The sequence below is a fragment of the Stenella coeruleoalba genome (assembly GCF_951394435.1).
Source record: "Stenella coeruleoalba genome assembly, chromosome: 4".
NCBI lineage: Eukaryota > Metazoa > Chordata > Mammalia > Artiodactyla > Delphinidae > Stenella > Stenella coeruleoalba.
The window spans coordinates 48,221,356-48,239,750 of record NC_137149.1 but is presented as its reverse complement, the minus strand read 5'-3'; positions in this window follow the sequence as shown (position 1 = coordinate 48,239,750).

Below are 18,395 nucleotides of genomic sequence, written 5' to 3'. Positions count from 1 at the left end.
CGTGAAATTCCTAGGCAATGCCGTAATTAAGGTAGTGACAGGTGGGACCAAAACTACTTTGACTCTGGTAATAGATATTTTTAATGGACCCTCAAACTTCTGAGGAGCAAAGCTGGGTTGATGAAATACCACACTTTGATTCTGGCTACGAATAACTATTGTTAGCTTTATTTTTTCAACTCACACGTGTCTTCTTTTATCTAAATCATGAGAAAGAAGAGTTAGTGAAAAAAAAAACAACACCTATACACTATACTGCAAGGATGAGGGATGAATTTGAGCAACATTTTCTCTAGGAAGTAAAGTCTTTATGGTGAACAGCAGAACTGCATATATGATTGTGTTGACAACCTGATCAGGAAAAACAGTTTTGAGGGGATAACTGTGAAAATCAAATGATTTTCTGAGAGCATTATTAAGTATTCATAAACATAATAACAGGATTGTTATCAGATACTAATCTTCAAGCAGTGCAAATTGTGGTGGCTCTTGACACTTTTAAGAATAGTTATTGAGAGTCTGTACCTGCCTTTTGTTATCTTGGAGCTCTGTTGTATACTTAGTCCCAATATGAGTTTGCTGTATCATGTCAATTGTGATCAATAATATCAATATATTTGCTATAAACGTTCAATTAAGGATGATGTGCCATTTAGGATGTCATGTCTTATGGGACAATGCTCAATAGGGGATCTTTTATCTAGCTATGAAATTAGAGAACTATTTTATAAAAGAAAGTTTTGCATGAGGTTTCCACGGTAATCTGTAATTTCCTCTTTGATAAGGCAGTTTTAAGGTTCTACCTGTTTCTTGCTGGATTTGGGTGCAGTGCTCTGCCTTTTCTTGCTCAGTTTGTGTATAGTTTTCTGAAACTTCTGATTTCAAAGAATTTTATGAAGATGGTAAATGGTTGTGAAGTCATAAACCATAAGCATTGAATCCAAAATGTAGCGGTTGGCTAATGACTGCATGGTAACTTATAATATGAAATTGATGGAAAGCTAGTATAGCAGAAATATTTTAAGCCTTATTTAATGCGTATTTAGAAATCAATATAGGTGGGATTCATTCTCTTCTTTCTGAGCCACAGGAGAAAAATATAAGAACTTTGAGAAATAGGACAGATTATTATAAAATAGTAAGTTAGATTTATGACCTGGGAAATGTGATTACAGCAACTTGTTTCTCGTAAAAATTCTTTTCAGCTCAGTCTCTAATACTAAAGGTTGTAAAATCCAGCCAGAATCTTTGCAACTGCTCAGAATGCAACTTGGAAAAACCAATTTATGCGTTTACTAGATGCTGTGATAATATACACTGTTCACATTGGAGAATCTAATGTAAAATTCATTAGAGCACTTTCAAGTCCCTTAGCTAGTAATTAATGAAAAAGTAGGAAGCAGAGTTGAATTAGTTTAAAAAATTTGCTTTAAGGTTGGATATGCAAGCAGTTGCTAATTGTATCCTGAACAATCAGCATATGTCTCTGTAGTTATCAAAAATTTAAAACAATATGAATATGCCTTGGATGATTTTTTTTCTTCATTTTACCAGCAAGCCCTTAATCTTCACTTTTTCAGTTAAAGATGTAATCTGAGGAAATAGTGATTTTGTTTTACGTTTGGAAACAGGTTATTTCTGAAATACTTAATCTGTGTTGTTGGCAGTTGCCTTTCATTTGATACCAAAATGCCCATGCCTTTATACAAACAGAAAATTTGAAGTGCAAAGAAATTTTCATGAAGACAAACTCTCCTTTGATGTGCCTTATTGCTATCACAAGTTAGAGAAAAGCAGTTTCCTTTTCTGGGAGCTTTTCATACAAGTTTTGGCAATGCCTAGGATTGCTTATAAATAAATAATTTTAAATTAGTGATTTTTTTCTCAAATAATCTTTATGTTAGAGAGTGCAAATTCAGGAATACAAATTTGTCCAGGTAAAATAAGATGCTTTCATTTTACCAGAAACTTTTTACATATTTTTATCATGGCAAATCATTTTGCAAAGAGTGGATTTTACAAACACATGTGTTGGCCTTACTTGTTATGAAAATATAAGCATTTTTAAAGATTCTTTTGTATATAATAAATCTCAGAAATCCATATGCGAATATTAAAAGTTAGTGGCCACCATGTTCAGTGTAGTGCTGTGCAATACAGGATCAGTTATCCTAATTCCTTTTCAATTTGACACCTATATCTTCTTGTACCATATTATATTCTAATCTAGATGGGGCTCATGGTAACCAATATATTTTTGTACATCTAAAGAAATGGAGTTGATTTTGAGGATTTTAGTCTGACACTAGTAGTATGAGACATATTCTATTGATGGGCAATTTGTGTACTATAGGAGCCCAAGGAACACCCTGTCATATAAATGCTGACCCGTTGAGAAGGGTAAATAATATTGCAGATATTGAATTTTAAACTGTCTCTTCTTTATGTGTGAAGTTTAGTATTGGAATGTTTTATGGTTCTTTTTGGAAGGTTGTTTGGACATTTATCAATTCTCTGCACATAGTTTTCTTGAAAAATCAAGACCTGAACACATTTTCCTATTAGCAGGTATTCCCAAAACATATGTGTGAAGCGGCTATTGCCTGGAGCTCTGTTTCAGGCTTCAAGATGATGAGCTACAGGTGTGGTGAAGTTCAACTCTCCACCTGAGGGAAACAGAGGCAATTCAAACCAAAACATTCTTTTAAGCTTTGAATTGCTGTTTAAGTAGGGGGTTACAGTACTTCAAATTTAATAAAATTATATTACTAAAAGCATGACATAAGCATTCTTCATTTCATCAAGTAGAGAACTTTAGATGAGAGAGAGAGAGAGAGAGAGAGAGAGCATCTGTTTTACAAATTTGCATTGAATTGCTTCCAGCTTTATCATTGTTAAAGGGACTGTGGATCAAGCCATTCACAAAGCTAGTGATTTAAAGATTTAGATTGTTTTTCTGTTGCATTTTTAAAGCATGAAGAGAAAATAAAGGTTGATGCTTAGCAAAATAAGAGACTTAAGAAAAACTGTTTCTAGCTACGCACACTTCCTTCTTTCGCCTCCTGATTACAAATCACAGAATCATGTTTTCAATCCCCTCTGTCCTCTTCTGTCCGTCATCCCTGCCACATCTGAACACAGGGCCGACGCATCTCATGCAAAAGATGTGTCCCTGAAGACCTCACATAATTAAAGATTCATAAAACTCAGGTTTCATCCTGGCAAAAGGTGATAGGAGTTTTTATTTCTCAGTTCACGTGGGCCTGGCATGTGGCAGTTGAATGAAACAGCTTATATTTGCTTGGCCTGCCTGCTCTGAAACTATGCTATACTTGATCACATTTATGTTTTTTAATTCATTCCAACTTTGCTGATAAAGGGAGATCGTATTTCTTATAGCACTATGTAAAATTTGCATTATTGAAATGCGCATAAAATGCCACAAGTTATGCTCAATTTGCTTCTTCTATTGAAACCTGCCCTCAAATAGAAGAATGCAAAGGATGATGTTTTTCGTGACTGCCAAGGAAGATTTGTAATTAGGTTGCTTTTCCCAGCTAGAGTTTACATTTTAAGCTTTATCAGAAGAATTATTTTGGCCTCTATTAATAAATTTGACCATTCAGGAGTGAAGGGATATTTTGAGGGGCACAGCTTCTTGCCTTATCTCAAATTCCGCCATGGCTACCAAATCTGGTTAGAGGATACCTAGGTTCAATGGATAAAACACCCATATATGCAGAATACTGGTTGCCCCTTTCATTTCTGAAGAAAATCTGCATATTAACGTTTATTAACTTTGTATTTTAAGTTCTTTACCACATAATTATTACCACATAATTAGTGTATTAGGTAAAGCTTATATGGCTTAAAGACTCTTCCAAAGAGCAGATTGTTTTGGCCATTGTGAGAACTTCAAAGTAGTAAGTGATCTGATTTCACAGTCTGAGTCATGTTAAACTCTTAAAACTCATTTCTTGACTAACTGACAAAATTAATCATGTGCTCTCAAGGGAAGAGCTAATATTCATAGAAGGAGCTGTATTTGCCGCTATTGGTTAAAGTCATCAGACTTTCTCAGCAGAAACTTCAACAGTTACACATCAGTGCTTCATTTAAATATGCAAAGAAATATTGAAGTTTCACCATACAGGCTCTTGAGGATATTATACATTGATTTTGATATGTATCAGTTATTTCCTGGCAGGAAAGAAAGAGATCTCAGGAAAATAATTTACTAAAGGGGCCATGTATGTGGGCAGGGGTAAGGAAGTCAACAAGGGGTAAGGGGTACTCGAATAATAGCAGACCGCCGAAGGAGCAAGGGATGGGGGCCGTTTCTGAAGCCTGGAGAGGGAACCGGTGGGCAGAAGACTGCTTGACAGGAGATGTGGCCTTTAGTCCAGGGACATAGCCAACCCATGGAGACCTGACAGTAAGGGAGCTCAGGAAAAGAGAAAAAAAGAAAATTGCTGGCCTCTCCTTTCTCCAACCTTCCAATTTTTGCTAGTGCTTCCATTGGCTGACCCCATCCTAGAAGCCAGTGGGAAAACTAAGTAGGAGAAACATGCTCATGGCCATATTTATTATTTTATATTCACCGACTACCGCTGACAAGGCTTGCTTTGTTTAAAATTACTAACATTAGTCACATTGCTTCCCCTCAAAATATATTGAAAGAGGCACAAGCAACCTAATCATATCCCTGGGTTGGCTTGTAAGGTTCCTGTCAATCCACCACATCTTTTACTATCGCTGTTTATCTTTTACTTTGACCATATAGCTTCTGCCCAAAATTTCTCGGTTTCTCTTAAACTTTATAAGTAAAATGAACCTACACCTTCAAACAGATGGACTCTGTTTTTGAGGAGGTGTCACCGTAATCAGCCACATTAAATGACACAGGAAGACAGTGTGATGTTCGTGGCAGAGGTAGATGGTATTACAGCCCAGGATGATATGGTTACGCTTTGTGCTTGCTGAGGACGATGATGGATTTTCTTTCATAAAGTATATTTTCTCTCCAGACTCCTTTTTCCAGCATGAGATACCTTGTGAGTTGCGGGGAAGGGGCTAAGATCTGAGGAGCTGCCCTTCCTTGTGGAAGAAAGCAAAGTCCAACTGGCCGTGATGAAAATCATCATTGGTGTATTTTTTGCAGTATATGCCAACAATTTTGACAAACTAGTTTTGATCCAGCCTTTGCAAACCATGTTTCTGTGCCTACCATTCTCCATTTCTTCTGCCTGATAGATACACTCAATACCATCAGAATGTCTCAAGATGTTCTTTATGTGGGACCAATGTTCACTTTACTTTTTCAAATGAATTTTTATTGGAGTATTGTATTGTAAATATTGGAGTATTGTAAATCATTGATTTACAATGTTGTGTGAGTTTTAGGTGTACAGCAAAGTGAATCAGTTATACATATACATGTATCTATTCTTTTTCAGATTCTTTTCCCATATAGGTTATTATAGAATATTGAATAGAGTTCCCTGTGCTATACAGTAGGTTCTTATTAGTTATCTATTATATATATATTAGTGTGTATATGTTTAAAAGGTGAATGCATAGGACTCTGAGGCAGATCAACATGTAATAATGGCTGAGGAGGGCCAACTAATTATTTTCAGGAAGAGTGAGTCAGAGAACTGAATGAATGGCTGAGGTAGGAGAAGAACTATGCCAAATTTTGCTTGGAGGAGTAAAAAAGGAGTAAAATTTTGCTTGGAGGAGTGAAAGGCATTCCATCATTAGACACCCTTCTTTATGTGTCTCATGTCTGGCTCACTGTCTGGCTCTGTTTTGCTCCCTCGAATGTCTTTACATCATCGTCTTAATGACCATAATATGAATATATTACATTAAAAACAAAAAATAATAATTCTTAGAATGTTCCAGAGGAGCTGTTCTCTCTGCTTAACCCCCAGCTATGCTTCTGGAGCGCAATGCGTGCACAGAGGAAGAGTTAAGAGCCTTGTGCTGGACTTCCAGCTCTATCCTTATTTCTACGATTGTGAAGGTCATCCAGCTGCTCTGAGCTGGGTCAACTCATCTGTAAAATGGGGATATTCCTACATAGATTTCTCTTGCTAGCCAATATCCCATAAATGGGTAGCTTTTGTCATGATTACTGAGCTGATATCCATAGGATGTTCTGTTTTTTTAAAAATAAATTTTCCCTAAAGGTAATTGGATACCTAATCATCATGCTGCCTGGTAATTCGGAATAAATCTAAAGTAACCGATATAAATGACTGCATTTTTAAAAACTATTTTGCCCTTTATTGTGTTAGTTTTCAATAACCATAACTGCCATTTATTGATTCAACTGAAGTTTATTAAGTGGTTGTTAAGGGCTGAGGCTTGTGGTTTTGTAAGCTATTTCATGATTCCCGCCTGCCCCACGTTGCTCTGCTAGTGCAGCAAATAAATGCAGGGCAGTTAACTCCACAAACCAACGTGTGCTTAGATTTCCGAAAGCAGAGGACAGCTGTCTCTTGTGGTTTTAGCCAAGGAGAGGCGAGGACAACGAGCAACCTAGGTGACGCAATAAGCCTTCAAAATATGCTCCTTTGGGGGCTTCCTTGGTGGCGCAGTGGTTGAGAGTCCGCCTGCCAATGCAGGGGACGCGGGTTCGTGCCGCGGGGCGGCTGGGCCCGTGAGCCATGGCCGCTGAGCCTGCGCGTCCGGAGCCTGTGCTCCGCAACGGTGAGAGGCCCGCGTACCGCAAAAAAAAAAAAAAAAAAAAATATATATATATATATATATATATATATATATACACATGCTCCTTTGAAGAAAATTAGAGGGAGAGAAGCCGATGAGAGGGAAGCCAAACAAGGAAGGTAAGAAAGCAGCTGGGAGAAAGAGGATCAGTGGGTTTATTTGCAGGAGAAGGAAGTTTTGCTGAAAAGCCAAATTGCTTACACTACCAGATTGCTGCAGAAACTACCAGCAAAGCAAGCCCACCGGAAGGTTCTGTTCCTTGTCCGGGAAAGTGCTTCTGTGGCTTACTGAGTGAATCAGGCAGTGAATCAGTTAAGTGCCTCTTCACATTCCATTTCTACCTGCTTGGATCTGTCTCCACTCTCTGATGTGCATTGATTTCATTCCCTTTTGAGCTCTCATAGTACAAGTTGTCTGTCCCCCATTGTTCAGCATTTAATTAGTCATCAACACTGTATTATTTAACAGATTCAGGTGTTAGAGGTGTATCTCAAGTAGACCTGAGTCTTCTAAGTGACATAAATATATTTAATTCTCCAGCTCTACCCTAATACAGTGTTTACCGTATATCTGTTCAAAAATATAGATTTGTGGGAGGATATTATAAATAAGTATCAGTTTCTTTCTCCATATAATTTAATGTGTTCCTTTCTGACTCACATTATCGGACTTAAAACGAGAGCACTTGAGCACCCTATGGGGAGCCTAGTCCATGGTGCCAAACCTAGGATGTGGTGGGAGTAAGATATAAAACTAGATTTGGCAGAATCCAAACTATATCTTTGTTTCATTATACAATTCTCCCTTCTTAAACTCAGTCTGAAGAGCTGTCTGATGACTTTAATTCTCAGCTCAAGAATCATCTTAGTAAGTCGTTTCCTGATCATCCAATCCAAAATAACCCCTCCTACAGTGACTTTCTTTTATATCACCTTTCTGAAATTTCTTTTACAGATAGGGTGGCCAAAATTGGGACACTTTGGAGAGTAAAGGGAGGCCATCTTAATAATCACAGCAAGAATATAGGCACAAAACAAGACTGTCACAGACAAACTGGGATATATGGTCACCTTTTCCACAGAAATGACCATGATCTAAAATAAGTTAGATTATTTACAAGTGTCTGTAAAACCGGGATATGAACTTCTTTTTAAGGATCCTGTTTGTTCTGTTCATATTGTAATCTAGTGTGTAGACCATGCCTGGTGCATAATAAATGATTAATAAGTAGTCATTGGATGTTTGACTAAGTTGCACACCAGTGTATTTTAGGGGACAAAGTAACCACATCTTATACCGCTGTTTCACTACATGTCTTCCCCAAAGTTGGTAGGGTTGTGATTGCTTGCCTATATCACTTCTTCAGATCTCAGCTATGTCAGCTACTCATTGTAATCTCTGCTGTAGTTCTGCTTTCTTATCTCTGCCCAGTACTTCTTCCCATTATAGAAACTGTTATAGATAATCCAGAGCCCTGGAAGTCTGAATTCTCTCTAATTGTACACAAAGGAGTTATAACTGCACATTTTCAAATAGGAGTAGGTGATGTGTATTTTCTCATTTGTTTCAAAAGTCATATATCCTATGAGGGATTTATATATAAAATTCTATGTATTTGTATTTTCTCATTTTTCTACAGTGAACATAGTATAGGTGCAATGATTGCACTATAATGTTTTTAATAATATAGAAATTTCTAGGTTCTTTCAATCTTTAACTATGGTAAACCTGTTGGAACAAAAAGATACCACCTTGGATATACTGTAATTGTATATGTGTGTGTGTATATATATATATATATATATATACACACACACACACACACATACATACATATATATACACACACACAATTATATATACTTATATTTATATGTAAGATATATATATATATATATATATATATATATATATATATACAGTTGATCTGTCTTGTATCTGCAGTTTTCTTCTCCAGCTTGTATATACATTTGAGAAAGTTTTAAATTTCCCCTAGCTCAGTATTATCACCTCTACAATGGGAAGATTTCCATTTTGCAAAGTTACCAGGTTAAGATAAGAGTTTTAAAGCCTACCAAGTCAGTCATGTTCCTCTTCTGTAATACACCCTTGAGATACACAGAGCCTGTTTTATTATGGGGTATACATAAAAGAGTTTCCTAAACATTTTGCAATTCCCTGAGCCAAACAAAAGTCAAAAGTCTTCAAAGAGCTTTCAAGCCAGTTCTATAAACGGCTTTTAGAACTTTAAAGATCGGTTTTATGCTGTGTCTACTAAAGATTCCCCAAGGGAAACTATACAGCCAACTGCTGGGCATATACCCAAATGCATGCAAATGTGTCATCCAGAGATGCCCTCCTAGCCCATCTCCAAGTAAAGGCTTAGTCTTTGATCTTGGAAGGTTAAAAAGCTTGTTCAAGTTCTAAACAGTGAAGGTGCACAACACACTGACAATAATAGAAACAATATTATGTAGATTATGCTACTTACATAAATAGTTTTGTTGGAATATGCTATTGGATCATAGACGTGTAAAATCTCGATCATAAAAATTATTTGGTCTGACTTTATTTTCAGAAGAGAATGTTGAGGTCAGAGTTACTCAAGTGATTTTTTATCAAGATCATGGGAGCTGGTTAGTCCTGTTACTAGTCCATTACACTGCTATTTCCAGAAGACATTGTTCTTTCAACCTTACATTGTGATAAGTGTCTATGGTGATGTCCTGCTCTGATAGGAAATACCTGGTGTTGGCAGCCAAGAAGACCTAAACTTAAATCTTAGCACCATCTCATTTTAGCAGGAGACCTTGGACAAGTTTACATTCTTCCATACCTGTTTGCTCATCAGAAAAATTAAGTTATCCCTGTTCAGGCTGCCACCAGGTACTTTTTCAGGCCAGCATTTTTTTTTTAATATTTATGTATTTATTTTCTTAATTTTTTTGGCTGTATCAGGTCTTCGTTGTAGCACGCAGGCTTCTCTCTAGTTGCAGCATGAGGCTTTCTCTCTAGTTGTGGCATACAGGCTCCAGGGCGCGTGGGCTCTCTCCTTGAGGCACACGAGCTCAGTAGTTGTGGTGTGTGGGCTTAGTTGCCCCGTGGCATGTGGGATCTTAGTTCCCCTACCAGGAATCGAACCCACGTCCCCTGCATTGGAAGGCAGATTCTTTACCACTGGACCACCAGGGAAGTCCCCAGGCCAGCATTTTTTAGAACAGTAGTTGCGATCAATACTCATTCCAAGTAATCTTAAGCCCTCTTTCGGATAATGATAAATCAGTGCAAAGTATAGCAACTAACATCATTCAGTTGTTTTGGAGTCCTCAAAAGAGGTCAAAGTGTGTTCCATTTATATCAATTTAAAATTTTCTAAAAGCAAATAGAATATATAGCTCAAATATATGCTTCAAAAATAATAAAATTTAAGATCTGTATACTTGAAGATTTATACTTCATTATGCTTTAGTGTTCTTTTATAAAAAATCCTCTTCTACCTAAAAAATGCCACATTATTTGTATATTGCTCCACTATGTGCAAAAGAGATATTTGAAGATGCATGAGACACCAGCTTGCACCAGAAAGAAGCTTGTAGAGAAGTTAAAACATATATAAACAATCTTATTACAGGCTTGAATGTGTTAAATACCAGGAGAGAGGTACAGGCAGTGTTTTAGTAGAATTCGAAGAGGGAATCCACTTTGTGCTGGTGGCAAGAGAGACATTCTTAGCAGTGGTGGCGTTTAAGCTGCGTTTTAGTAGCTATGGGCTTGGAGATGCTGAATTGGCAACTGGACCTTCGAACAAGAACACAGAAAGAGAGGAAGGGGATACATAGAGATAATGTATTGTTAGGTTTCATTTATCCAGCAGGTATTTGTGAAGTATGTACCCTCTTGGTTGGCACTATTCTTGGAACTTGTAATACATCATACAAGCAAAAGATCGTTGCCCTCGTATAGCAGAGAGTTGGATAATAATCATGCTAAGTGGATTAATTAAATAGTATGTTAGTGGGTGATAAAGTGCTCTGGGTAAAAATAGAACAAGTTCAGTGGGTTCGCGAGGGCTGTGGAAGTTAGGCTGTATGTTAGTTTGCTAGAGCTTCCATAACAAAATATCACAGATTTGGTGTCTTAAACAACAGAAATGTATTTTCTCACAGCTCTGGAGGCTGGAAGTCCAAAATCAAGGTGCCAGCTGGGTTGGTGTCTCCTGAGGCCTCCCTCCCTGGTTTGCAGGTGGCTGCCTTCTCACTGTGTCCTCACATGGCCTCTGCTGTCTGAGGGTAGGCCTCTGATATCTTCCTTTGTGTCCAAATTTCCTCTTCTTATAAAGACACTAGTCAAACTGGATTAGGCCTTGCTCAAATGGCCTCATTTAACTGAATCGTCTCTTTAAAGACCTTATCTGCAAATACAGTCACATTCTGAATCTGAAGTACTGGAGGTTAGGGCTCCAACATACCAATAATCAACCCATAACAGCGTGGTTGAAATTTAAATAGAGTGGTCGGGATAGACTCTTTGAGAGAATGATGTTAGATCAAAATCTTGAAGCAGGCAAGACAGCCATGGAAACATATGAGGAAACAGATTCCAGGCAGCGAGACCAGCCAGTGCAAAGGCCCTGGGGCAGGCTTGTGTTCAGTGTGTTCAAGGAACAGAAAGCAGGTTAGTAAGCTGGAGCAGAGCAAAACCAAAGAGAGTAACTGAAGTAATTGGAGATAGAAACAAAGAAGACCAGACTGTATAAGGTTTTATATGGGCCATGGTGAAGACCTGAATGTTTGCCCTGAGTGGAACTGAGAGCCATTGCAGGATTCTGAGAAGGAGTTAAATGCAATCATGCTAATCACTGGCTGCTCTTTTGAGATGTACAGTAGAGTAGGTGTCAGCAAACTACAGCCCATGGAGCAATCTAGCCTATTGCCTGTTTTTGTATGGTCCATTAACTAAGAATTGTTTCTACATTAAGTGGTTGAAAAAATATCACAAGAAGAATAGTATTTCATGACACAGGAAAATTATATAAAATTCAAATTTAGTATCCAAAAATAAAGTTTTTGTGGAACTCTGCTCATTCATTACATACCCCTATAGCTGTTTTTGTGTTATAATGATAGAGTTGAATAGTTGTAAGGGAAACTTCTAGGCCTACAAAGCCTATGGCATTTACCCTCTGACCCTTCCAGAGTAAGTCTCTGACCCCTGCTAGAGAGGATCAAGGACAGAAACAGGTGGAAAATGGTCAAGGATAGAAACAGAGTGATGGCTCCAATCAGGATTGTAGCTTTGGAGGCCACAGTGGGAGTTGGACAGCATTCTTAGTGAAGCAAAGCGTTTGGGACAAATAGTTGGAAATGTGCACTGGGGAGAAGTTGTAGGGTTTGAATGCACTGCAGTGAAACGGGATATTCTGCAGGCCTTTGAACAGAGATATGTCACCATTGTAGCAGTGTTTTAGGAAGCCTAGTTGGCAGCAGATGGCTACAGGGGACTAACTGCGATGGTGAAGGCAAGAGGTCCCAATGGCCTGGAAATGGAGGGACAACAACAGTAAAAAAAGGTAGATCCAAGAGCACGCTGAACAAATTGAGCAGCTTTTCCATTTTCTGTGCCAGAGAGGAACCTTCTGTGATAATATAGCAGTTTTCAAACAACTTTAAAAATATCTTGAAGTGCTAGAGTAGTAGTATTCTAATTATATATCCTTTGAGTTAAAATAGAGTTCTTCAAGTGAGTCAGGCTGGATGCCTTTTACAATTTAGACCTTTGGATGTGTGATATTGAAAATATAGACTCAAAAGAAGACCATTAGTAATCCGTGAGTGGTCTGAGGAACTACCAACCTGGATTGCCAGTGTATTTGATTTGTGTTTATTGGTTAAAAGCAAAAATCTTTAACTTTGCTTTTCTGTTTTGTTCTGTGAGCTACTTTTATAATTCTCAACCTTATTTTTAAAGTACTTCTATAGATATCCATTATCTTCGCTAAGCTATTTGAGTCATGTTTTTTTCCCATATGTATTTTGGAAGATTGATGGGTGAAAGGACATTTAACTCAATTTTATGTGTTCCTTAAATCATCTCAATCATATATGTTCACAGAGAACTCTGCCTCTTCCTTAAAAATAACCCTTTATTGTTATAAAGTGTGATTGTAATATTAATTATATAATCTTAGCTGGAATATTTAAAGAAATACTCAGTATTTCATGTATTATGTCCAAAGTTATACAAGTTTGCTTCCTAATATGTATATTCCAACTTTACTGAGCCCCACCTTTCCAAATGCAAGTGATGATAAGTAAGGCTAAAACACAAAACACTCAAATATAAGAATAGAGTGGGCTAAAATCTTATAAATCTTCTTTAAGAAATAAAAAGTTACAAAGCATAAAATAGACCTCAAAGTCAGAGATGATTTATTCATAAATGAAGGAGTATAACATTCCTTGAATGAATATATTCCTGTTAACAGGCTCTTTCAGACGTCTATAGCTATATTCTGAATTTGGACTAGTTGAAAGAAGCATGAAATATCTCTGCTGCAATGAGGAGAGGAACGTAGGATCTCCTGCTCATCTAAAAATAATCATTCTTTACCAAAAACACAGAGGTGGTAGAGTATCCTTGCTAGAATTTCCAAGACAAGAGTCATTTTCTGGAGAAGATTTGAGGATGACTTATCCACGTTATGATGTGACTTTGGAAATTGCCACTCTTAAATTTATATGCAGATAGTTGAGTTAGGAAGATGATAAAATTCATTTTATATTTTCTGGTTTATCTTTGTTAAAAGGGGGGTTCTTATTATGTCTTAAAAGTTGCCAAACTCTGGGAACGGAAAGTGTCACAAATGTTGATAATGAAGAGTCAGTGAAGACAGTGCACTCGAGGGTCTAGAAATGAGAGGCAGTGACTTTCCAATCCATTCTCATCATTTGGCAGAGGAACCAGAGGCCCCAGGAGGCCAAGTCCATTGAGTGCCTTGATGCTTGGCATACTTGTATCAGCATATCTTTGTTGTTGGACCAGATTTACCTAACAATTTAGTGACCATGCTCAGGCTAAAACTCCATTCTCAGCCTAAGAACCCCTGTCTCTTTCTGTAGGGTTTAGTTTACAAGTCCTCCAAGTGTGTAGCTTACATTGGTAGATGTAAGCTGACTTCACATGGCACTCAAACTTGATGTTAAAGAGCAGTTAGATCACATACTAAGGAATTAGCCCTTTTATGTTTTCTTTCAGTCTTTTTATGTCATCAGTGGACATCCTTGAGTTACTACAAATGTATCTTTATCACCACAGGAAAACCTGTGACTCTCAAGTTTTAACAAGAGAGCAAGGCAAGAAGATACATCTAAATTTTGAGACCATGCTCTCATTTTGTTTAGAAGGTATTTTATGGATTTCTTCCATTTATGGCAAAATAATAATTTTATGAGAATGAAATTTGTATTTTATAATATATTTAACTAAAACTGATTTATTTTTAAAACATCAATCTAGAGGCTACACAGATACAGTAAAACTCTTGAAGGACGTAGTAGGTGGAATACAGATGATACACAACTCTGAATGGGGTCCACAGATGACCGAGCATTGGAGACATTTCTCTAGACATGACCAAGTCTGTCATATCTTGAGATGCAAGTGGTACAGTATAGGGTGAAAACCCCTGGAATAGGAGCAAGAAGACACATTCTAGCTCTTGATTTATTAAGTAGGAATACTCAATCAAAGCTTCATTTCTCAAAGGTACAATAAAGGAGATTACAGTTGGGAACAGCTAAGTGTACTGCAGCTCTGCATTCTAAAATAATTTGCAAAAGTTATAACACTACTGTCTTCAAGGTGTAATATTCAAAACAATTATAGAACATTACCCACTCATCATAACCATTAGAGACTAAATTGCCCCAATAATCACAGTACACTATTACTGCTTCAAAGTTACTTTTACTGAGAAGTATACAGATCATTTTAACCTTCCAGAAAGCTTATATGAATTAGATGTAGAAAAAACCCACACCCATGATCCTATAGAAGATGTAGAAAAGTGCATGGTGTGTATACACAGATACACACGCACATACATTAAATCTTGCTTGATCTGTGAACTTCCATGTCTGCCAGGGCCAAGTTTCTGGTTATTACTGTAAGAAAAGATTTAGGCGAGGCTCTAACTCAATAAATATAGCAAAAAGCTGTAAGTATTGCTTTAAATCTGCTGACAAGTCATTAATATTCTCCATTCTAAATCTGATTTGTTGGTAGAATTTTTAATGCTAAAGTGTTTAAAAGATTGAGTCTGCTGATAGGACACAGTTTTATCTTCATTTCTGTTTCTGTTTCTGAACACTCCTTGCAAGTCATAGCATATGTGCTGGTGTCTTTAAGTCTGAAAATGAGTTGGGATTTTTAAAACTATAAAAGCATGTGTACAGTAATTTGTTGGTTAACTTCCATGAAAAATTTAACTAGGTCTTCAGTGACATTGAATACAACTCAGTCAAGTAGAAATGATGGACCAAGTAATGATTAGATAGTGTTTAATACTTATGCTGAAATCATCTGTTTAAAAAGAACTGTTTAAAGTTGGCTATTTATTTGGAATAACATAGGGGAATAGTTCATCACCATTATCATTAGCTCACTCAGTATATACAGTACATTAGTATTATGCTAATTGCCTACTCAAGATTAGAATAATGGTTTTAAAGAGATAACACTTCTCAAATATGAAATCGTTTACATATTTTTTTAAAAAATTTGCCAGAGGTATAAGTTAAATTTTTAGAATGTAGGATTTGGAATAAGGTCTTACAATAATGTTGTTACATTAAAGAGAGAATTCTCTCTTTTTTTCTTTTTTGATCTTCCATTAAAAAAAATCCATTCTTATTGTTATAGCCTATTTGAATTAACCTTCTGTCCTCATAAAGTTATTTATATTTTTGTTATTAACGGTCACTTCTGTAACTGTTATAATTTATTCAAGATTAAGCTAGTTAGTGTCATTGTAGAAGATGGTATATCTTCATCAACTAAGGGAACTGAGAGGACTAAAGAAAATAATATGAAATAACATGCACTTCTGAGTCATTTTGAGTAGACACACTCAACAATTGTGGCCATAGGCAGGTAATTTAAACTTTCTTATTACTTACTTCATAGAGCAGTTTTCTTTGTGAACAGCACTTTATAACTTGAGAGATGCTATGTAAATGCTACTGGCCTCCAGTGATTTCTGGTGTTCACACCCTCAGGTAGTTCCTTCCCACACTGTACAAGTACCAGGGTTGATCTGTGTCACCATTACAATACAGAAGACATGATGGTATGTCACTTTCAAGATTAGGTTATAAAAGATACTATGGCTTTCACTGAAGTCACTCCCAGTCTCTGTTGGATCTCTTTGGGGAAGCCAGTGGCCATGTCGTGAGGTCAGTCTATGGAGAAACACACATGGTGAGGAAGTGAGGCCTCCTGTCAATAGCCATGGGAGTGTACCATCTTGGAAGCAGATCCTCTGGTCCTGTCAAACCTTCAAATGCTGGCAGCCCTATGTCTTGACGGCAACCTCATGAAAGACCCTCGGCCAGAACCACCCAGGTAAACCACTTGCAAAGTCCTGGCCCACTGGAAACTGTGCAATAAATGTTTACTGTTTTAATCCACTAAATTTGTTACCCAGTGACAGATAACGAGGACATTGTTGTTATCCCAAAAGTCACCCGCCCTCCCTCCAACCCTTATAAGGAACCTTATGGTATCTGAACTAGACAGAAACAAATTAGAAAGCAAACATACCTACCAACAAATATATGCTAGGCTGATAAAAAAAAAACACGTGCTTAATATACACTGACCTTTATTTTTCTCTCCTAGTGATAAGTAAGTTGTGATCAGAAGGTTTTTACTCAGTTAAAGTCCCCAACAATTCTAGGAATGGGTGCTATTATCCCTCTTCTCAAAGGAGGAAACCACAACTGGCAGAGGTTAAGGAATGATCCCAGGACAGAGATGGTGCAGATATATATCTTAAATCAGATCTCTCCTATCCCTGCCTTATATGTTAAGTAAGCAACAATCAACCTCTAAGAGAAGGTCTATGAAGTACACAGCTTTACTGCAGCATCCTTGGTACATCTAGGAGAATTTATTTACTTCAAGCTTCAGGACTGGGCTTCAAGGGGATGTGTTTGCTTGAAGTATGGCCTTTGAGTGAGAGGGGCATTTCTGGGGTTTCATTCAGCTTTGTAAGTATCTAGCTTTCTTCCTGGGAATCATTAGACCTTTAAAATGAATACTTATTTTTGCAAGCTATTCGGGTTTGTTCCTGCCCTCCCCCACCCCTGCCCCCAACATGCGCATTGCAGCCTAGGTATCAGGCTGGTACTCTGGTGTAGAGCTCAAAGCCTTGTAACACCTCTGCTTCTGAGTAATGTTAGCAGAAGGGGATCCATAAATAATATAGATCCATTAATAGCAACAGAAAAATGATGAAGTATAGCCGGGAGAAAAACTGGATTCTGCTGACAGTTGAAATGTGATGAAGATTCTGTGAAGTGGAGTTAACATAGGAAGAATGTCCACGTAGAAAATAACTCTAAATGGGCCAGTGGTGGGAATTTTCCACAAATTTACTTGACCTCCATTATAATTCTAAAGTAGATCCAAACCACTCTGTGATGGGAATTATATTGGGCACCCATGCAGAAGGAAGAGTCTTCCAAAAACAGGTTACTGGCTTCTGAAAAATTGACATGCTATCAGTCATGGCACTGCAGAATCTTCTAGATCTCTGTATGAATTTCTTAAATGTGGCTGGCTATATCTGAAGAGTATTTGTTTGCTTTCATAGCCAACCATTCTTGTTAGATTTGGGGAATTCAATAAGCTCTGACTGTTCATAATTCAATATCTTAGTGACACATTTTTAGGTTTCTAAATTAGTTTGATGAGGCATGTGATAAAAATAAAATCAAAATCTGTTGAACACTTATGGTGCTCAGTCAACTCTGAATATGACCTGTAAGAAACAGAGTAGAAACAAAATGACAACAAGCGACCCATTTTTATTTCATTTTTTTAAACATCTTTATTGGAGTATACTTGGTTTACAATGGTGTGTTAGTTTCTGCTTTATAACAAAGTGAATCAGCTTTACATATACATGTATCCCCATATCTCCTACCTCTTGTGTCTCCCTCCCACCCTCCCTATCTCACCCCTCTAGGTGGTCACAAAGCACTGAGCTGATCTCCCTGTGCTATGCGGCTGCTTCCCACTAGCTATTTTACATTTGGTAGTGTATATAAGTCCATGCCACTCTCTCACTTCGTCCCAGCTTACCCTTTCCCCTCCCCATGTCCACAAGTCCATTCTCTACGTCTGCGTCTTTATTCCTATCCTGCCCCTAGGTTCGTCAGAACCATTTTTTTTTCAGATTCCATATGTATGTGTTAGCATATGGTATTTGTTTTTCTCTTTCTGACTTACTTCACTCTGTATGACAGACTCTAGGTCCATCCACCTCACTACAAATAACTCAATTTCATTTCCTTTTATGGCTGAGTTATATTCCATTGTATATATGTGCCACATCTTCTTTATCCATGCATCTGTCGATGGACACTTAGGTTGCTTCC